This window comes from Sphaeramia orbicularis, chromosome 1 (assembly GCF_902148855.1).
Source record: "Sphaeramia orbicularis chromosome 1, fSphaOr1.1, whole genome shotgun sequence".
Taxonomy (NCBI): Eukaryota; Metazoa; Chordata; class Actinopteri; order Kurtiformes; family Apogonidae; genus Sphaeramia; species Sphaeramia orbicularis.
In genome coordinates this window covers 36082851-36096448 of record NC_043957.1, presented here as the reverse complement: position 1 = coordinate 36096448, position 13598 = coordinate 36082851, and the positions used below count along the sequence as shown (strand labels likewise).

The 13598-nt window shown below is 39.9% G+C and overlaps 1 protein-coding gene across 2 annotated transcripts in view; it reads right to left on the bottom strand.

The window, feature by feature from the left end:
* The window catches only part of ube2o (ubiquitin-conjugating enzyme E2O), a 44782-nt gene that overhangs the window by 25396 nt on the left and 5788 nt on the right, over positions 1-13598 (bottom strand). The gene's annotated exons all lie outside the window — the stretch shown is intronic.

The window sequence follows — 13598 nt, the reverse complement described above, 5'->3', positions numbered from 1 at the left end:
CCATGACAGCAGATAAAATAATGTCACCGTCTAAACAGGGAGACACATTTCACTGGGTTGCACTGCATGAGCCTCGAGTGTCATAATCCAGAAGGGCAACGACAGCAGACCCAGTCAGCAAACAGATTTTCACTATTAATTAGCATTCGACACAGGGATACAAAAATAGGAGCTGAAATGTGATATAGTTTAAAGATGAGGCAGTCAGTGGGATGGACAGATGAAGCCAAAACATGTATTGATCGAAAGCAATGAGCCAAGAGAGACACACAACAGGAGCTTATTTTGTTTGTTTTCTAATTTTGCTGTGTCACATCCAGGCACTTGAGTGGAGTTTTTAAGCTGCAAATGTGTTGAATGCATTTCCTTCTTCATTAAACGCTACTGTGAAATATGTGACCATAGAAAAATGTCTATTGTAGTTCATGTTTTGTTTTTGTGACAAATCTACAATATGTGTTCCTCCACACAGCACAGATGCAGTGAGGACATTTGCATGAAGATGAAAAACAAACAATTGTGAAAGACAGTGAATGTAACACAAAACAGGGTGACTCTGACCGGGAAAAATACCAGCCAAAACTAAATGGGCAGCTCAAACCTAAAAGAGGAGCTACTTCTGTCACATGGATTTGGTTTGAGTACGAAAAAGACTTTTAAAAAAATACCATAGCAAACTGGTGTCTACAGCTTATCAGTTACTGAGTTAACTGAACATTTGCACAAAGATTGAGAATAAAAGAGGAATAATATGATTAGACACTTTTTGTAATTTGGTCTATCCATCAATGTAGTTATTTTAAGCCCAGTTCAGACCAAACATTGTAAATCTCAGCTCAACTTAAGGTGTCAGTGGTAGTGTGTTCTGATGTACTGTTGACACAAACTTGCTTCTCAGCTCAATATAGGAGATGCCATTTTCTCTTAATGGTCTCTTCTTTTTTAATGTTTTTCAGTTTCATCAATACCAAAAATGCAACTATAGTAAGTAACTTCCTTGTTCATATTATACACTGTCTCATCTCAAAGTATAAATGTGAACCTGCAGGTTTTCAGAATGTCGCAGACAAGTTTTCATCTTGTCTAGTTGTGAATCTTTGATCTGATCTGTCTCTACATGTTACTCATTAAGTAAAATGACAGAAAATGTGCTACATTATGATATTTGTGTGGTCACATAGCCCTCTTGTTATAAAGCTGTTTTTGATAATGTTACGAGCAGAAAGGGGTTGCATGAACACAAAGTGAAACCACCCATCAAAGCAGTATTTTATGTACAAGTCAAGAATCTATCAGGAAACATATCTGAAGTCAGAGCTCAGGAGTAGAGTTAATTAAACCTTCAGGTTATAAATCACTTATCCAGCTGGCACACTAATCTTGTCAAACTCTGCCCTTGTGTTATGTATTATCTCAGACTATGCTCAAACCCCATCAGGAATACACACATACACGATCTATTTTCTTTGACCCACTTCACAACACAGCACTGCTACTCCTCCTCTCAGAAGCTTAGGTCCCGTTGGTTCCAAAAACATCTCTGGCTTTCATTTAAGCCCCTTGCGCCGACACCCAGCATTCACATGTCTACCTTCCATTTACTATTCAGGACGAGTAGCTGCCACTCTTCATTCCTCTTAGCATCTCTGTGGCATTTCAGCTTTCATTACCTACACTGTTGATCCATAAGATGTACAAGAGCAATGATCATACATTAAACATGACTATAATATGATGTAATGTCTTTGATGTGCTTGTTCTGCACCCCACACCCTTTCTTGACTATAAATCACACAGCAATATGGCTCTGGAGGCGCAGGTCTTTACTTGTAAGAAGTAAAATTGGTGATCACAGTGAAGAAAGAAAGAGGGGAAAAATACAGAACTGGGGAAAAATGTGTTTTTGGAGGATTCTAAGGAGCATGCACATTCAGGTATGTGAAGGGATTAGCTGCTCTGATGGCTGTTGTTGTTATTTGACTAAAGACCTTTACATAAAAATTTCTGCGTACTGTTGGATCTATATTATTTAAAAAAAAAAATTAAATCTGCTCTGCACTCTCACTTCTCTAATTGTAGAGAAAAACATAAAGGTAACATTTTTAGGTTGCTTTTAGATTGTAAACAGTCCCTGATATTTACTTACTGACCTCTTGGCACATACTGAACTCTTGAACACTAACACTTGGGTATCTTAATTTGTCTCAGTCTTGTTTTGGTTCTGCATTGTTTGTTTTTAATACTGTTTGCCTATTTCCTGCACATTCCAGGTGCATCTTGATCAAAAATTTGACAGACTGGAAAGAGTTTATTTTTGATATGTGTAATACTGTTATGAAATAGACAGTTTATTTGTGATGTGTAATGCTGCTATGAAATGGACAGAGCTTATTTTTGATATTTATAACATCTTTGCGTTTTGTGCAGGCTTGGTAAGAATTTATTTTGATATGTGTAAGATTTTTTTAAAGTTACTTAGAGGAGCTGACACGGGTCTTTGTGGTCAGTAGAAAAAGATGTGGTAAGGGGGTGGGAGAATATAAGTTGAATTTCATCCTGCTCCTTTTCGAACATGTTTTTTTCTTTTTTTAAATGTTTTTCCTTCTTGTTTTTGGTTTTAGATGTTGAAATTTGAGATAAAAAATAAACTAACAAGATTCAGAAATTATTTAAATGTATGGTCATTCTAACCTTGTTAAACAACAACCCTAATGGTGAATGAATGAACAAATTCATAAACCAAACATGACCAATAGAAGCTAAAACTATTCACAAAAGTTCTTGGGATCTTAGTAGTGTGGATCACTACTTAATCAGATTTTAATGTAGATTTTGTAAGTGTTGTATGTCTGCAGAAAGTGAGCAACTGTGAAGGAAAAAAAACAACAAAACAAACAAACAAAAAAACTGTCCATAAGAATAATTTTGATCTGTGGGGACTGTCCAGTTTTTAATCTGGAGCTCTGCTGGCTGCAGGTTCACAGCAAAGTGTGAGACAGATGGAGGTAGAGGAGGAGAATGTAATTAGCAGTATAAGGAGTGGAGAAATTCAATATAGAGGCCTGCTGCATGTAAAGCAGCTTTTTTTTTTTATTTTCTGTTTTGCAGAGATTATACCAAAATGGCAAAAAGCAGAAGAGGACACGGAGCTGGCAGACACCACTGCTGGATGCTTAATGATTAAAAAGTACACAATGCAGATTTTAAGTTTGCTGAACAGATGTAATCAAATCAGACATTGTAACACTGTACTACTGTGGTGTGAAAAACTTGTAAGGACTCAGTGGTGCAGAAATAGTGGATAGTGTTTATGTATTCTGTTTTATCAGCTTGAAATTTCAGATCCTACAGTGAAAAGTATAAGTCCAAACATCTCACTGAGGACAGCAGGGACACACACACATAAACACACACTCTCCCAGGTCCTTGGCAGTGCTGTGTTTTGTGCTGTAACTCTACTCCACTGAATTCTGGGAGAAGGAAAGTGAGTAAAGAGTATGTGAGTATGTGTGTGTGTGTGTGTGTGTGTGTGTGTGTGTGTGTTGGGGATATGATCAGTGTGTCGCCATGTTCCCTTGTAATCTATTAAACGGCAGCCTGTCTGCTCCTAATGTCTTTACTGCTGGAGGATGGTGTACACAATGCAACATACACCTGACTCCTCATCAGAACATTTTAGCTGAAGAAGCTCTGAGGTATAAAACGTTTTGGCCAGTACACACAGCTTCGTTAATATTCTGTCAGCGCATCCTGCTGCAGTGCGCTACTGTAGCAACACATTTCCTCACCAGTTCAAAACACTGCGCCTGAATCAATACCATTTACCCAACTGGAACTAGAGCTAATACGACACCATAACACCCTGGGTCTCTCACACATACCTCTGGACACCATAACATGGCCTCCAACTGCAAATTATGACTGGCGTGTGAATACACAGTTTGACCAACTAAGTGTTGGTTGGAAATGTTTTTGTTTTTATTTTTTTCCTCCACATTGGCCAGCAGATTAATGAGCTAGCTAAGTATTCAAACAGACCTAACATATAACATATATTAATGCTTGGAAATATGTACGCTTTCAAGTGAATTAGGAATATTCATTTACGCATTGTGCAATGGGTGTATTTAATTAAGGGTATGTCTGGTGGCTTTTGACAAGCAGGGGTTGGTGGCTCCCTGATGCTATTTTTAAGTTTGATTGGAGGTCAAACAAACACTGAATTATGATGAGGGAAAATGTTCCCTACGTAAAGTGTGTGAGATACACTTAATACATAGAAACAGGCACAGCTACAGTGGTTTATAATTGTACATCTAACCTAAGTTCAGCCTCAGGAACATGCATACTGTATGCAGCGCTCATTAACAGAGGACCTTCATTTCACTACATGTATGTGACTGAGAAATGATGAAATGATCATAAAACTACTAGGTAGGGGGGCAGCTGACTGTTGCTATGGCTCGTGTAGTGATGATGAGAAGAGGTGGGAAGACAGTGGTGGGCACAGACTCAGACAACAAAAGGCTTGGGCATCGCCATGCACCTATAGATGTGTGTCTGCGCACAAATTTGTCTATTTCTGTGTTGCAACTGAGACAGAAGAAAACCTTGCTGCCTCTCCATTCAGGATGATATGGTTAAGAGGTCAGATTGATCGCAGGAATCGATTGAGGGCAGTATTTGCGTTGACTTCCCGGCCAAATTAACACAAGTCATTATTCAGGTGCTGTACAAGCAGGAGGAAAGGGGGAGATAGAAACACTGCAGATGACTGCAGCTCTGGGCCACGCCTGTTCTCCACTCTGACAGACGCTTTCCTACCCAGGCTCACCAATCTTGCAGTCTTCTCTCAGTACTAACAAGATGTCTGAGGTACAGAAACAAAGAGGATAAAATAAGGCATCTTCCGAAGGAACAGCTTCGGATTCTTTAACAGAAACAACCAAATGCAAGTCGAATTCCACCCACATTTATGATAACTACTCCTTCCAGTTTATATCACTCAACACTGCCCTTGGTTTGTGCAGATTTATACAATATCAATTTTGTCTTTGAGAATTAGGTGCTGATGTGTATTACAGCCAAAGATCGCCATTATAAAGAAATGGTGAATTACAGGCTTTGTCAATGATATAAAATCATTCATTTCCTGTCTAAATGGGCGTGGTCAGAAGGGCTGAGAATGTTGCATGGATGAATGAAAACAGATTAAATAATACCTAAATAAAATATTATATTAGTAAAACACTAATATAATTTTTAACAGGTAAGTAACAATATTCTATCACGATTATTTGTTTTATTTTCGCGCTTGTTCTTATTTGTGCTACAAGGTTTCATAAGGGTCCATTTTTCTGCTGATCCCTGTGATTTTACTGTCGGACTGTACAGAGGACATGTGGCCTGTGAAATAAATAGGTTCATTGGTATATTTGTTGATTGTTCTGTGTTTTCTCCCATCTGAAAACATTACTTTGACTCAAGTACTCATTCTAAATTCAGGACTTTTACCTGTAATTAAGTATTTCTACACCGTTACTTGAGTAAAGGATCTAAGTATTTCTACTACTGCTGTTGGTTGATGATGTTTGATTAAGACAAAGCTGAATTATGAATTGAAAATATGACAAAACTAGCATATACATTGATCAGTCATAACATTCTGACCACTGACAGATGAAGTGGTATTAATGTTAATTATTTTATTACACTGACACATTTCAGTGGGCGGTATATACATTAGGCAGTAAGTGAATATTTAGCTCTCACAGTTGATGTGTTGGAAGCAGAAAAATAGGCAAGATGTGTATCTGTGCGACTTTGACAAGATCCAGATTGTGATAATCTGAGGATATTGTTGGATGATCTCGGTCTGCAGTGGGTAGACCCGATGAAAAGTGGTCTATGGAAGGACAATTAGATCTGCCAACCAATACATGATTAATACATCCCACCCCCCTGAAAGGTGAAACAAAATGATCCGCATTATTACCACTTCATCTGTTAGTGGTCATAAGGTTGTAGCTGATCGGTGTATAGAGAACAGGAAACTCAGACTTCAGCCGATGTGAAGGGCAGAGGGAGCACAATATATCTGTTGTTACTAGTTTCATTTGTAGTAAGAGTGAATCTGCCGTGTTTCCATTATGAGATATTATAAGCACAAATCAATCAGTCAGATCCTCACAGCCTCGGCTGAGATGGCAATAAACATCAAAGTCATCACTCTTACTCACACCCTGATATCCACCCCTCGCTGGCTGCAGAACAGAAGTGTCTGACTAAAGGCTATCGATTCAGACACACAGGAAGGGTCCACAGCTCTATTAAAAAGTGAGCCAGCACAAGACCTTTTACCCACCAACACCATGGGGGAAACGACAGACGACTAAAAGCACGCAGTATCTATTATAGAGCAGCCTCCTCCACTGTGCTGTGCAGTTTGACAGAGATGAAATGATTGAGGAAAAACATAGGAAGGAGGAGGAAGGCACTGAGAAGCATTCATTAGAAAGAGTGTGTAAACAAGCAGAATGGGAGATGAGAGGGAAAACCTAGATGCCACAAAGACGCGAAGGAGAGACGAAGATGGGATGAGGGACTCAAGAGAGAAAATCATGTAGATGGGAAAAAAATGGACGGGGGGGTGGCGGTGGCAGGGAGAGGTAGACGGCGGGGTGTGACTGAGAGAAAATGAAGACGAGCAGAGGATGAGGCACAGAGGAGGCAGCAGGCGGCCCAACAAGTGGGAGATCGAGACGAATCCCAGGAGAGAGGCAGGAGTGAGTGACGAACAAGAAAAGCAAGAGCCAGAAATAGACGAGAGCACGCAAACACAGCAGAGAGCGACATGGGGGGAAAAAAAGAAAGAGGAAGGGAGGCAAGATGTGGGGAGAGAGGAGACAGACTCCCCATTGGGCAGGGCCAATACTGCAGAGGTAAAAGGGAGGATGGAACTTAGACGGAGGAGGGAGATGAGAGAGAGAGCTGGTGGGATGGGTGCAGCAGTTCGGCAAGTCACTTCAGAGTGTGTATGTGTGGTCTACGCAGTGAGAGAGGATCAAATAAGATCCATTATCTCGGGGCAGGAGCCGGTCGACCATCCAGTCAGCACAGTATTACGTCAACATTCCCCATCACTGGTCTGCTGGGATGGCCAGGAGGAGAGGAAGGAGGTGGAAAGAGGGCGAAGGAGGAGGAGAAGGTGAGGGGAGGAGGGAGAGAAAGAAGAAGAGAGGTAAGAGAGTAAAAACAGATTTTAAAGGGAGGTGGGGGAAAGCTGAAGGGGGGGGAGAGAAAGGATGAGCCAGAAGTAAAAGGAAACAAGATAAGAGTTGAGGGAGGAATGTACAATCGTAGGAGCGTAGCAAAGGACGGGTGTATCGGGTTTACAGGAAATATAAGCTGCTGATGTCATCCTGCTGGTGGTAATCACAAGTGGGAATTTATTGGCATGCTCAGATTTGTCCGACATGGTGTCACAGATGTGAATCAATCAGCACAGGGAGCCAACGCTGCACATGCTCCACTGTCATCACCAGCCTAAAAATAACAATCCATTATACACAACATCTGCTGCTGCATTTATCAGGTCCCGTGAAAAAAACTACACACGCGTATTATGTAGCAGCAGGTATTATTTAACGTGGTATCCACTAGGGATGCAAATTATCGATTAATACATTAATCATTAGTTGGTTGACCTTATCAAGCGATTAACGATTAATTGATAAGCGCCGATTTTCCTGAGAACCTGAATTTCTCTTCCGACAGGGTCTATAAAATTAAAAGCTAAATATTGTTTATATACTTCATGAAAAAAGCATGTCACATTCATTAATGATTGATTTCTTGTACCATTGGATACAGTACAGACTAGGGATGTAACGATTACCGGTGTAACGATAAACCGCGATAAAATTGCAGACAGTTAGTATTACCGTTTAAATTCTAATTATCATGATAACAGTGTTTGATTACCGCACTTTTCCACAGAAAATGCCTATGTAAAGATCTGCTTTTGTGTCAAATATTTGAGTATAGTTTTAATTTATTGCAATTTTGATTTTATACATCTAATATTTGGAACCAATATTCACTTTTAAAGTCTCTGAAAAGGTTCGTTAAGCATCTTTGTGTTATTTATGCATTAAAGTATATACATTTTTCAAATTGGATTTTACATTTTTTTGTGTGTTTTTTGGCCTTTGATGTTTTTATAGTAGGTTAAAGTGAAAAAATAATAGGCAGATGACACGGATGAAGCTGTGCTGAAAAAGATGATACCAAACATGGGTATAGGAAACATTTGTTTATATAGTATATAAAGGCAAAATCAAAAGTACTGAAAAATGGCCAAAATAGGCTCAGACCCCTAAGGGTTAATATTATTTGAATGTTTCTGCCAAGAGAAAGTACATTGTGCCTATTATTTTTTGTTTGGTTGTTTTGTTTTTTTTAAATACAACTTGGTTTAATTATTTCAGTGTGTGTATCAGTACTTTTTGAACATTTTGAGCACAGTTTCAACAATACCGCGATAATAATAACCATGATAATTTTGGTCTCAATAACCGTGATGTGAAATTTTCATATCATTACATCCCTAGTACAGACAATGACTTTTATAGAGTAGAACTAAAGAAATTCTGCAGAGAAATTCAATAAAATAAATGGATCTGAAGAGTAACAGTTTAGAAGAAATGGGCATTTCTGACTTTCAGTGACATGATGGAGCGAGATTTCAGCAGAGATTCAGACTTAAGACTAGTAAATTCCTTCTAAGACCTGGTTGAAACAGCTCGGAGGCACTCCCACACAATACTATAGTCTCTTATTTTAGGTGTGGTCTCTTTTCTTAATCCATATCAATCTTTGCCACAAAGTCCCAAACATTTTTCCATTGTCTTCTACCACAAATACACAAGACAGAAAAGGGGAAAGAGTGGGCACTAAGCACAGCAGGTTCACAGCTTGTCCCAGTTCACACTTGGACAACAACTTTGTCTTTGTCTAAAAGCCCTGAACCCTCTGAGGGGTTGATACAAGGCTAATGTGTGTTTCATCTCCCTTCTCTCATCATCTTACATCTCACCTCCTCCTTCACCTGCTGAGCAGCTTCATCACCTCGTAGACATCCAGTGTCATCGTGGCTTGTTGCCAGATGACAAGGACATAACGTGAACAAGCAGAGATGGCGAAGTGTGACAGGATCTGTGCATCTACGCTAAAGGAAAAAAGCACCAAAAAAACCAAAAAAAAAACCTGCAACAAAGTCACCCTCAGATTAAAGCTATCAGGTCAGGGTTTCTACAGCACGAGTTAAAGTACAATAAATCCAAGAAAACACCAACACACATTTAACAATTAAAATGTCTTCAATATTTAGGCCAGGAGGTGCTCCAAGTAAGGAAGTATACTACAATGTCATCTGCAATATGTAGCAGGGCAGTGATCAATGAATTATTGGAAATACCTCAAAATTGGTGTGACGATGTGACTATTAAAGTGAGCTGCCCAATAATTTGCATTTTCATCCAAATTGTGAAATGAACAAATCACAGTAAAAGGCTCAAAAATAATTTTATTCAGCATCAGATGAAGCCCCCAGTTAATTACTAATGTAAATAGGTTGTAGTTGTGAGGTAAGTTTGCTAATGTATTGCAGATCATATCACTGCTGTACTAGTTGGGTTTTTTTGTTTGTTTTTTTTTGCAAATGGCAGATTTTCCTTTATATACAAAAAAATAAAGGCCCTGAGTAGCACCAGTGTTAGTTTTGTTTGTTCTTTGCTTTTTACCTAACGGGCCATTACCTCTGGTCCCCACATTGAAACAGTAATGCACCTTGCACCTTGTTGCTGGGTGCAAAAAAATGCGGTGTAGAAGAACAGGCCTGTTTGGAGATACTCTACAAGATGGCTGATTCAATGGAGCCCACATACTCCCTCTTTAGATACACTTTCACACACACACACACACACACACACACACATTCAGAAACACATTCTTATGTGAGCCCAATTATACAAGGTGAAACTATAAATAAATATTATTTATCATTTCTCTGATTAGACTGTCCTTGACCCCCCTTTAAATCTTAAACCCTGAGCCTATGAGCGGTTTGGCTGTATTCCCCCTGCAGTCTCTCGGGTTATACAGTAATATTGGTGCCCTTCATGTGGACCACTATATGCATTCACCCTGCTTTTGTTGTTTTCTACATTAGCTCAGTGGCTGACGGCATGTGTGCTTTATGAGTGTGTGTTCCTGTTCCTGCTGCCTGGCACCTGCTCAAAACCACCACCATAGCTCTGCGATCCAAAGTGCTGTTGGGCGGGCCTTGGCAACAACCTCATGTCCCAGATTACACCAACGTCTGCCAGCCTACCTGCAGCACCTGCAGACAGCGTTGAAGGATCCATATCAACAACTGATTCTCACTTGCAGAGCGTTAACAGTGCAAACTGCTCGTATCCATCTATTAGTTATTGATCTTGACCATTTGACTCTTATGAGCTGCAAAAACCAAAACAGTCCTAGCACTAAGGGATACATGGACATGTAGAAAACCTACTTCCCAGACCATTTTTAATAACCGTTGCAATGTAGAAGGTTAACAAGAGCACACAAAAGATCTGTGTGAGGATTGAAAAGAGAAAAGTGTGCAGACCAAAGAGGGCAAAATAAATGACATTGGTGCTAAGTTAATCAGTGTGTGTGGCCTTAAATAAATACCAACAGCTAATGTGATCACTGGAGTGGGCTCAGTAGGGAACTGCTGTAGCCACGGTATCGCTGAGGGCCATCTCAAAACCAAACGAATTACATTTGCACGTCTATAAGTTCATCACGGTGAGACTGTGAGTAAAGCTGCCGAGCTGCAGGAAACAAGATCACAATGCATGATGCATAAAAGTTCGCTTGAATCAAGCAACGCAAACACAAGAACAGTTCAGACAACATGTGTAGGCAAACTCCCAACTTGTTCGAACCACTTTTGCCTTGTATCTACAAAGCACTTCAGCTGAAAGATGTTATCTGTCCCACTCTGGCAGTCTTGAATGAAAATGTTTTAGGGAGACTACAGGAGAATGGCAGCGTCAGAGGATGGATAGGAGATGAGTCGCATCTCGTTCTGCTTCAGGCCAGAGGTGCTTTTATTGTGGAGGTCAGTGTGGGTGTTGCAAGGCCTCTGGATGACAGATGGGAGTCAGTCTGAGGTCACAGGATGGATCACCTACAGCACTCTCTCTCTCTGTCCATTCCCACCACTTTAATTTACATTTTTATCACACCTTAAACTAGCAGAGGATATGCTACATGCCTTCATATATATTTTTATTACTTTCTTCTAATTACTGCTTTACAAGCTGGTAGAAATTCATTTGAGCTTGTAAATAAAATCAGGGGCCTTTTCACACACCTACAAGCTGTTTAATGTCCTTTTGTTTTCTTTCTTTTCTGCTTTATTTGGCTGCAAATCTCCATAAATGACCAAGTAACTGATTATGTGGCATCTCTGAAACCAGGGTTCATGTGCATTAAATTTCCACACCTTTGAGGCAAATTTTAGAGATAATTCCCCTGAAGATCTTTCTTATATATTAACTGTAAATTCATTTCTCCAGTCATATATATCATAGAGTTGAGATTTCCTTTTTTTGCCACATCACCAACCTCTACTACACAGACATATTTTGGGTCTGGGTCTTTCTATGCTTAACACTTGTCCGAGCACAAACAGACATTATTAAATTACAATTTCCCTGAACATGCACAAATTTGGATGTTGACAAAGTATCAATTGCAGCTCAGGTAAGAGTCAAATATTGCCTTATGCAGAAAAACATTATGTAAAATTCAGTGATTGTTTTTTCCCCTCAGTCACTCTAGATGCTAATTTTTTGAGCCTTTTCCTAAATTTTGTGGGTTTAATTTCCAACAACTCCTCAAAGCTTGCTTGTTTTCATATCTTTTTTTTTGGTTTTTTTGTTGTCTTTTTTACAAATTTTTCTGTATAGTCCACACCCTTGTAATACAGAAAACGAAGGTATAAGAGTATTTTTGGTCACTTCATAACTCAAGCTTTTATTTAAAACACTGAATTCTTTTTGGGGTATCAGCTGAATGCCTGCAGCATTAAAACAGGCTAACGAAAATCAAGTACTGAATATTTTTTTGTCGGAAATGGGACAGCGGGGTCACAGACACACAAGCAACTGAGTGAAATCTATTCTCTGCTTTTAACACTTAGCAGAGCAATCCGGTGGTGGCAGAACTCAGAAATAGCAGCTGCAAGACTGCAGCGTAATGCTGCAGACTGAGGGCTAATGGGAAAGGGCAGAGCAGTGACAGTGAAGACAGCAGCCCATCAGACAGCAGAAGGTGGGGCCCTATCGCTTTAAGGAGCCTTCACATTACCATAAGAGCCATCTGGTAGCAAACGGTCTCCTTGTCTCATTACCTTCTCCCCAGTGAAGCCCTCTTTATGATAACATCTTATAATTTGGGGATGCAGGTCGTCTTTTTCTTCACTATTTTTTAAGTCTCTCATCACCGTGTCTCTTTATTCATAGCGGTGTACCGCTGTTCTGGCCCTGCTGCACCTTTCCTGTCATCATAATTACCCCACCAGCCCCCTCTGCCCCTTCCACCTGCTCCACCCCCACATTCACAGAGCTGCCGCTTCCAGGGAGGAGCTCATTGCAGCTCACCTCGACCCCTTTGCTCTGACACGCTTCTTAATTAAAAACGCAGCACACCAGACATCCTGCATCACCACCTTCAGACCAGTAAACTGAGAGTTCCCACATTATGGCTCAGCATTGGGTCTCCTCATCAGCGCACAATGTGATGATGAGTTTGGGTTATCGATGGATTGATTACATATGGACACAAACACTGCACCGCTGCCCCCTGGGTGTGTCCACAGCTCACTACCTGCTGCAAAGCACTTCTGTTCTGTCCTTGGGTGGAAATTTCAAGGTTGTGCTGCAGCAACAGGGCTCAGTGTCTGGGAATGCTAACTGTGGACTGGGACACACCTACAGCACTCAGTGATGTAGAGTCAACTGTTAAAGTCAAAATACTGATTACTGAAAGTATCTTCAAATTGAGCAGTTTTAATACAAGGAAAATGTTTTTTTTTTTTTTTTTTTAAAGTACCATAAACCATGAGAAAGTGATCTAGATCACAGTACTACATCCTGCCTACAGAACCATATACCACAAACAAAAAACTAATGGGCCACAGTGTACTCATGCAGTCCATCAGCATCAACACTTAAATGTGATGTTCACCTGACATATTTCTGTGTTCACTGGATAGTTTATATGGTCTTAAAAGGTTAGTTCTGATTTTCTAAGGTAGGTCTGTGTGGTATCATAGGGATGCACGAATACAGCCAGACATCAATATTGGCCAATATTACAGATATAAGCCAACACTGGTATTGGCATATAAGATGTATTTTCACTGATGGCAGTGGCAGATATATTTAATACATTTGTGTGTTAACTCAAAGCTAACGTGATGAATGGCTGACGAGACTTTAAAATAGCAACTAATTTATATAATGAAGATTTGATTGGTA